General features: G+C 44.8%; 1 non-coding gene across 1 annotated transcript; it reads right to left on the bottom strand.

The window, feature by feature from the left end:
- Positions 1 to 1,702: 1,702 nt before the first annotated feature.
- Trnai-uau (transfer RNA isoleucine (anticodon UAU)) lies at positions 1,703 to 1,796 on the bottom strand. Its single transcript has 2 exons — positions 1,759 to 1,796; positions 1,703 to 1,738 (listed from the first exon to the last, which is right to left on the bottom strand). It is a non-coding gene; the product is annotated as a tRNA-Ile (tRNA).
- Positions 1,797 to 8,756: the final 6,960 nt, after the last annotated feature.

Raw genomic sequence — 8,756 nt, 5'->3', positions numbered from 1 at the left:
TAGTTTTCTCTCACTTTTAAAGTATTGCTCACTTTACTCCATAAAATTTAAGTTACATGACATCAGGCAAACCATAAACATCATATAGGTACTTTACTTCCTCTTCTGGGGAAGGAGTGATCATGCTGGGAACAGGGTTGACCAGATGGTGATGCTTAAGCTGTGAGGGAGTTCCCCAAAAACAGAAGGTATAAGTAGAATTAATTAGACATACTTCAAGACAGGAAAGCAAGTGTCTGCACTGAGGCATTGGCAGTAGGCATGTCAGTGTTTCAAAATCAAGTTGCCCTGGTTGTGGGTCTCATAGAGTGGGACACCTGTATGGGTTCCTTGTGGTGACATATTGTGTACCCAAATAAAGTTTGTCTGAAGATCAGGGGACAGAACAAGCCACTAGATTAAACATAGATGCCAGGCAGTGGTGGCACACACCTTTAATCCCAGTACTAGCGAATTACATGACTTTAATTTCAGCACTTGAGATCTCATGCCTTTGCTTGGGAAGCACACAGGCCTTTAATGCCAGGACTAAGAAGGAAGTGGTAAGGCTGGGCAGAGAAGGGTATATAAGGCGTGAGGAGACAGGAACTAGAGCTTTTTCAGCTGAGGAGCCCTTTTTGGCTGGAGCTTTTCAGCTGAGGACACCGAGGCATTTAAGTCAGAGGATTCCTGGAGCTGTCGAGGTGAGACTTGGCAACGGCTTGTTCCTTTGTCTCTCTAATCTTTCAGCATTTACCCCAATATCTGGCTCCGGGGTTTTTATTATAAGACCGACTTAAGATTCGAGCAACAGTTTGATTCTTTTGGGGACTGGCTATCCGCGCCAAGCAGGTATAGCTCACCAGGGAGTCAAACTTTTGAAACTCTGAGCATGCTCAATAAACAATAGCATTTTCTACAATCTCAGGATGCCCTAAGGCAGATTTCAGATAAGAGTTTGTTAAGGTTAACTCACTTTGGTTCTGAGCTCAGAAGCATCAGGGACTTTGATCTGAGGCAGAAACATTCTTATTGTGAATAGCTGAGCATGGCCGTCTGTCCCAGAACGGCGTCTACAAGGGTTAGCACATTTTCAATTGTATGTAGACTAGTTCTTTCACGCCAGGTGGATTGTGGTCTTGTAATTTTCTTTATTACAAGATAAATTATGTTTTACGGAGATGTTATATGAGCCAAACTGACAAGGATGGAACTGGGATGGTTAAGTTTATCTCACTCTGTATGCCAGGCTGGCCTGCAACTCAGTTATGTATCCCAGATTGGCCTTCATCTCCCGGCAGTCTTCCTGCTTCAGTCTGTCCAGCGTAGGGGTTATACAGGACGGCTTTTCTAAAATAGGTGGTGAGGCGGGACTGAGCACAACTGTAGATTTAGGCCTCACTTCAAGACTTGTAGAAATAGCAGAACATAAGACCAGTGTTAGCGTTACTAGGTACTGACTCAGTCCCCAAAAGCTGAAGAATCCTGCCCTGGCGTGGGGTGGGGGAGGGGAAAGCGCTTCTGCCTGTCTAAAAGTTAGCTTACAGGTTTAATTAAATTAACCTATCGACTGGTGGTTTTCCTCTCACGTTTGAGTTGGATTAGATGCTCTTTATCATAGGAATTTGAGTGTTCGCACCATGGAAAATATTTACGATTTCTTGTTTTCTTGGAAGGAAAAATGCATTTTCAAACATGTTTGAACCGGAAAGGGAAGAAAACATGCTCCAGGTGAGGCTCGAACTCACAACCTCGGCATCACCCGCACATATACTGCTGTATAAGTACCGCGCGCTAACCGATTGCGCCACTGGAGCATGCTTTCTCTGTGATGGCTGTGCACACTCTACAGAGGGACGTGCGGGAGCGCGCGTGGCGGTGCGTCCAAGAATCTGGAAGTGCCCACGTGACCTTTCCCGGGTTCACCTGGAACCAGCATCCCCCGAAAGGTTTTCGTGGAAGGCACAAGCTAATGGACAGACACACAGCATTCCTGCGCACCTGCAGGCGCTGGATGCTGCTTGCTAGATCTGGGACAAGTCGAAGAGCCCGCCTGGCCCCGCAGTCTCTGGAAATTACCGAGCTTGCTTCCCTGATCCCTGAATTTCCCCCTAACCTCCATCATCTTGCCTGAAAAGCCAGTTCTGTGTTGCAGAGCCCGCTGGTCTGGCTCTTTAAAGAACCCAGAGTATCACCATTCCTCTTTTGTGCAGCGCGCACGGAGGAGGGAGTTGTGTGCACACCAGCAGTTTCTCCTGCCTAACCTTCTTTAGAGGATCATCAACAGAGTGTGCCTCTGTGACACACGCCGGCTTTCTTTTATTTCTGGGGGCCCTAACTGTAGATGTTAAATGTACTAGCTGGGTGTGGTGGCTCATGCTTGTAAATTTCAGCACTCAAGAGTCTCAAACAGGAGAATTGCGACGAAATCGAGAACCAGTATGGAAGCGAGGGCGAATTTATTTGCTCGTGCTGTCCAGGTACTCATCTACCTGCCATAACAGCTCTTCTTGGTTTTTTTGTTGCATGACTCTTCTCACACATCGGAATTGCTAGGGAAAGGAATGGCCTGCCCACTCCTGACCCCTAACACCTGAAAAGCAGGACCAAGAGAAATAGAGCTGTGACCAGATTTCTTCATGCAGACACAATGAAGGAAACAAAAAAGGAGCCACTTCCACAGCTGATACTTATTGCATTGCTGTTTGGGCAACCTTATGTGTGTTGGGTTTATTTAAATTTACATAATTTTTTAATTATTGTTGCTGTTACTTTAGTTTTTGAAAGAGGATTCTATGGAAGCCAGGCTAGCCTCCAGCTTACTGGCTTCCTGTCTCTGATGGGGTGTGGGAGATGGGCAGAGGCCCTTTTGTATTACATATTGTAGAAGGGAGTCTGCACCTGCATCTTACTAATAGTGTATGCACACTGCTACTGGCTTGTTCTGAGTTCACTCTCCAGCCCCAGGGGCACCTGGAGGAGTGAGAGTTGCTAATAACAGACACTAACTAGACTCAGCATTCTGAGGAGCCCAGGCATCCAGAGAATGGGAAAAGTATGCAAAGAATTATAACAACAACGACTCGGGCATCCCAAGTCTCAACACTGTGGCTGATCACCTGAACAGAGGGGCATATTTTACCTAAAGTTAGAATAATCAAGAACAGGGCTAGAGAGATGGCTCTTGCCATGAGTTCAGTCCTTGGGAACCACAAGGGGGAAGGAAAGAACCAACTCCCAGGTTCACCTCCACATGTGTGCCATGGCACACACAAATAAGTAAATAAATGCAAAAAAAAAAAAAATTTAGGGACTGGAAAGATGGTTCCGTGGTTAAGAGCACTGGCTGCTCTTCTAGAGGACCCAGGTTCAATCCACAGCACCCCGCATGACAGCTCACAACCAACTCTGTCATCCTGTGGGGCTTGATGCCTTCGGGTGTGCAGCCGTCCATGCAGACAAAGCACCCATCCACATGAGATACATAAATAAATCTTGTTTACAAAATAAACAACTTCTTTTGTTTTTTTGAGACAGGATTTCTCTGTGTAGCCCTGGCCCCATCCTGAACTCAGAGATCCACCTGCCTCTGCCTCCCAAGTGCTGGGATTAAAAGCATGCATCACCACTCCCTGGCTCAAAAGATAGATAACCTTTAACATAATAGCGTTTTTGATTTCTTTATAACAAAATTGTCCTTTCCCCATGTACTAAATATTTTTAGTGACAGAGGCCAGGCTTTTGAAAAACAAGGATTGTATAGGTTTTATAAGGTTAATCAAATCTTATTTTTTACTTCATAATCAGAAGGGTAGTGGGACTCCAACAGGGTCATTTTATAATACTGCCCATCAACTTCCCACTTTCAAAATCTGAATATTGTTTAGTGTGTTTGCAACAACTGTACTTTGAGCTACCTTAAAGACTCATTTAATACAGAAACATGGGTTTTTAAGGTAATATATATTATAACATATTTAATAATAAGTATGTATATTACGGATTGAACCTAGGGTCCCACACACATGTTAAGTAAGCACTCTACCACTAAATTACATCTCCAGCCTTCTTCTAGCCCCCTCTCCCTGCTTTTTGAGCCAAGATCTCACTCTGGCCCTGGATGGATGGAACCTTGATATGTAGATCAGGGTAGCCTCAAACTCACATTGATCCTCTTGCCTCTGCCTCCCTAGTGTTGAAATTTTATGCCTGGCCGTCCCCTCCCTCCCCACCTTTTTAAAATTTTGTTGTTGTTTTTTGTTTGCTTGCTTGTTTGAGATGATCTTACTGTGTAGCTCCAGAAGCTTGAAGTCTCTTTGTACACTTGCTGACCTTGAACTCAGAGATCCATCACCATTCCTGGCAAAATGTGTAACCCAGGCTGGTCCCAAACTTGTAAGCCTCCTGCTTCCTCCATCTCTTCTGCATATCCTATTGGTGTGTGGTACTGTTGTCAGATGATACACCATGACTAAGGCAGCTTATAAAAGAAAATATTTAATTTGGGGATCATGATTGTAGAGCATTAGTCCATGGCCATCCTGGTGGGGACCATGGCAGCAAGCAGGCAGGCATGGTGCTGGAACAGTAGCTAAGGGCTTACCTAATGCATAAGCATGAGAGAGAGAGGAGAGGGAGAGCGCTAACTGGGAAGGACATGGGCTTTGGAAACCTCAAAGCCCATCCCCACTGGCACATCTCCTCCAACTAGGCCACACTTCCTAATCCTTCCTAAACAATTCCACCAACTAGCAATCAGGCATTCAAATAAATGAGCCAATGGGGGCCATTCTCATTCAAACCACCACAGAAACTGTAAGCGCCACACCACTAACTTTTAACTTTTAGGTTTTCGTTGTGTTTCAGAAGGCTTCGTGAGGCACCTACATTCTAGGACCTTTCCCGTGCAGCTACTTAATTACGCATAAAAAGGGAAGGATAAATGTGATTATTGTCAAAAAGGGAGAACAAGTCCCTAATAAATTAGCTTATAAAAATTTCAAACTTGCTTTTCCACTTTATCACTACTGGTCAAAAATGGGAGGGGGTAACACATTAAAAATTATCAGTATGCTAGTATAGGGCATCAAAGAAGAATACCCAGTAGTAGAAACGCTGGAAGATACACCAACTTAAAATTTTTTATACTTTATTTTTAATATAAAATATATATATATAAATATAAAAAATATACTTTATTTTTGCCTTTTATGTATACTTGTTTGTTTGTTTGTTTTTTGTTTGGAGGGGACATGTGTGAAGATCAGAGACAACTTGTTGGTTCTTTCTTCTAACATACTGGTCCTGGGAATGGAAATTAGGTCCTTAGATGCCTTTACCCTCTAAGCCATCTTGTTGGTACAAATTCCTTCTCTTTAAACATAGAGCATGACTGGATGTTTTTGTATCTCCTGAGGTAGATCCCCTTTCCATTTGGAAAGAGCTTATGAGCGCATTATGCTTCCAAGTCACGTCCCAGAATAGGGGAGCTGTCCACCTATTATTAGAAATGTGTGGTACGCTGAAGTTTCTCCTAATTGATATTTCATAGTCTTTATCTGGTCCTTGTCTTCACCTTTGGTTTGTTGGTTTGTTTGTTGTCGAGAGAGGGGTCATATGGCCCAGACTAGTCTCAAAATCTGATCCTCCTACCTCCACGTCCCTACACTGTGAAATCATAAATGCAGAGGCCCTGAGGCTCCTGTAGGCCTGATCCTGGAGCACTTCTTACCACTCCGGTCAATTAAGGTGCGCCCGGCGGTGGTGACGCACGCCTTTAATCCCAGCACTCGGGAGGGGAGACAGGCGGATCTTTGTGAGTTCGAGGCCATCCTGGTCTACAGAGCGAGATCCAGGAAAGGCACAAAGCTACACAGAGAAACCCTGTCTCGAAAAAAAAAAAAAAAAAAAAAAAAAAAAGAAAAAGAAAGTAAGGTTCAGAGGTGGATTTGGGTCCCCCATCACTGTCTCAGTGGGAACCAGGCTGCATTGTCCAAGAACTCATTGTTTATAGAGTTAAAAAGGTTAAGAGGGAATTCCTGGTACCAGTCTTCCATGAATACTAAGGACAGGTTTATAATCCCTGTGAGGAAAACTTCAGGGATCACTACAGTGGCAGATGTCTGGGAGATATGTGACCCAGAGGCTCATGAGGTATTGACTGTGTTGAACCCCAAGAACCAAGTGAAAGACTATTGGGTGGCAGCTTACTTCAGTTCTTGTGCTGTATTCACTGCTCTTGGATAATAGCTCTGGTTAGCTATCCCAAATCCATTTGGTTATTTTTATTTTATGTGTATGAGTATTTCGCCTGCATGTGTGTGTGTGTATCACATGTATGCTTGATGCCTGCACAGGCCAGAAGAGGGTGTTGGAGTCCCCTGGGTCTGGAGTTCCTGATGACTGTGAGCTGTCAGGTGAATGCTGGAAACCAAACCCAGGTCCTCTGCAAGAGCGGCCAGTGCTCGGAACCAGAGCCATTTCTTCAGCCCCTCCCAGACATTTTTAAAATTCATTTTTATTTATGTGTGTGTGTGAGTATGTGTTTATGTCATGTGTGTGCAAGTACCTGAAGAGGTCACAAGAGAACATCAGATCCTTTGGAACTCAAGTTACAGGCATTTGTGAGCCACCTGACATGAATGCTAGAAACTGAACCTGGGTCTCTGCAAGAGCAGCAAGTGCTCTTAACTGCCGGCCCAACTCTCCAGCCTCGTCCCAAGTATTTGTAATTAATTCAGAGGTTTTCATTTGTATAGAAAATACATGTGTCAACTTCATCAATTGTCTAGAGCATTACAGCATCCTGTTACAATTGCACTATTAGTACAAAACGAAACAAAAGAACATGTCCATACTTACAATCACTGCAGAAGCAGGGGGTCTTAACTTCAAGTCTAGCCTTAGATGACACATTCTAGGGGTCTTGATCAAGTTCATTTTCTCTGCCGATTGAAGAATTAAAAGGTAGGGAATAGCTTGAGTACAACAGGTAGCAGGCAGAGAAATCTCAAACACGGCAGCAAACAGCAACAGACAGAACCAGAACCAGCAGCTGAAGAAAGGCACTTACCGGGAGTGAGGAAACACACACACACACACACACACACACACACACACACACACACAGAGACAGAGACAGAGAGAGAGACAGAGAGAGAGAGACACACACACACACACACACACAGAGACAGAGACAGAGAGAGAGAGACAGAGAAACACACACACAGAGACAGAGAGACAGAGACAGAGAGAGAGACAGAGACACACACACATGCACACATGCACATGCACAGAGAGAGAGAGACAGAGAGACAAAGAGACAGAGACAGACAGACAGACATATACACACACACACACACACACAGAAAGGGGAGAGGGAGAGAGAGAGAGAGCCTCTACAAAGTGGGGCAAGGGGGACAGAACACTAGGAAAGCCAAAAATTCCAGTCTCTTCTCCAGCACTGGAGTTTTAAAGTCAATAGTTTCCCTCCCCTAATTTAGAGCTGGTCAGTTTGAAAAAAGATCGGAAGGTTGTTTGGCTGACAACTGTTGTGTAACCTGTCCTGATCAGGCCTCGAACTTGTTGAGCCAGTCCAGCAGGGGCCTGCTGGTGGAGACAAGCCTTTAAGGCCTTTGTTTGAAGCTGCCGGGCTTCTGTGCCGGTTAGGTCTGGAGCGTGAGAAACAAGCTGGCCATTTTGGAAGTTCTCCACCTTTATTACCTAACCATGTCCCTTCTCCCTAGCTGTCCGCCTACCAGAGAGTCTAACTCCTAGTCTCTTGTAGAGATATCATGCTAAAAAAAATAAAACTGACCAAGAATATAGTTGTATAAACTGATGGTATGGCTGCTCCATGGTGTGGTTAAAGGGAATGTTTTCATTGTAGATAAGAGGGAGAGAACAGCCAGAGGCATCTGGAAGAGTCCAGAGCAGAGAAAGTAAGAAGTGGACTGGACACAGCCAGCAGACTGGACGTGGCCAGGGCGATCTGTGAGAAAGAGAAGAATAGCAGGGGACAGAGAATAGCAGGGGACAGTGAGAGAAGCAAGTGCTGTGGGATGTTCTGTATGGCAAATGTAAAACTCTAGCTACAAGCAAGAACAGAGCAGGGAGAGAGAGACAGAGACAGAGAGACAGAGACAGAGAGAGGGGGGAGAGACAGAGAGAGAGGGGGAGAGACAGAGAGAGAGACAGAGACAGAGAGACAGAGACAGAGAGAGAGAGAGAGAAACAAATCAAGAACACAGGGTTATGAGAAGAGCAGCCGGGGTTCCGGGAAGGTCTGTGAGCTGGAGGGAGTTTAGGGCAGAAGAGGGCTTGAAGGATGGCTAGGACACTACCAGGGACTTTATAATGTGTAACAGGTACTTGGGATAATAAAGGAGTCTGGCACCATAGATGGCCATAAATCCCTTCTGCCAGAGGTAAGGAAAATGTCTCCTTTTGGCAGAGGGGAACCGGCTTCACAAGTTCTTGAGGAATATCGGCTTTTATCTAACCAATAGAAATCCTCCTATAGTCCAGGCTGAGCTCATTTCTGTTCATTTGGACTGTCTTTTGGGGTTGGGGGAATTGGAGTTTCCTTTGGACCTGACAACAGTTAAATTAGTAAAAGTAAATCATGGTCACCAGGTCTAGACCAGGTTCCAAGTCAAGTCTGAAAACTCCTGTAGATTAGGAATTGGGACACATCAAGAAAGCAAGAAGGAATCAAGATCCGATGACAACACACATCTGAGTCACAGTCGGCTGGGAAACAAAGTTCAGGCCTCTCT

Source organism: Peromyscus californicus, unplaced genomic scaffold, assembly GCF_007827085.1.
Source record: "Peromyscus californicus insignis strain IS unplaced genomic scaffold, ASM782708v3 Scaffold_8__1_contigs__length_139910024, whole genome shotgun sequence".
Lineage (NCBI taxonomy): Eukaryota > Metazoa > Chordata > Mammalia > Rodentia > Cricetidae > Peromyscus > Peromyscus californicus.
Note: the sequence above shows the minus strand (reverse complement) of the source record. Positions and strands in the feature narration are given on the sequence as shown.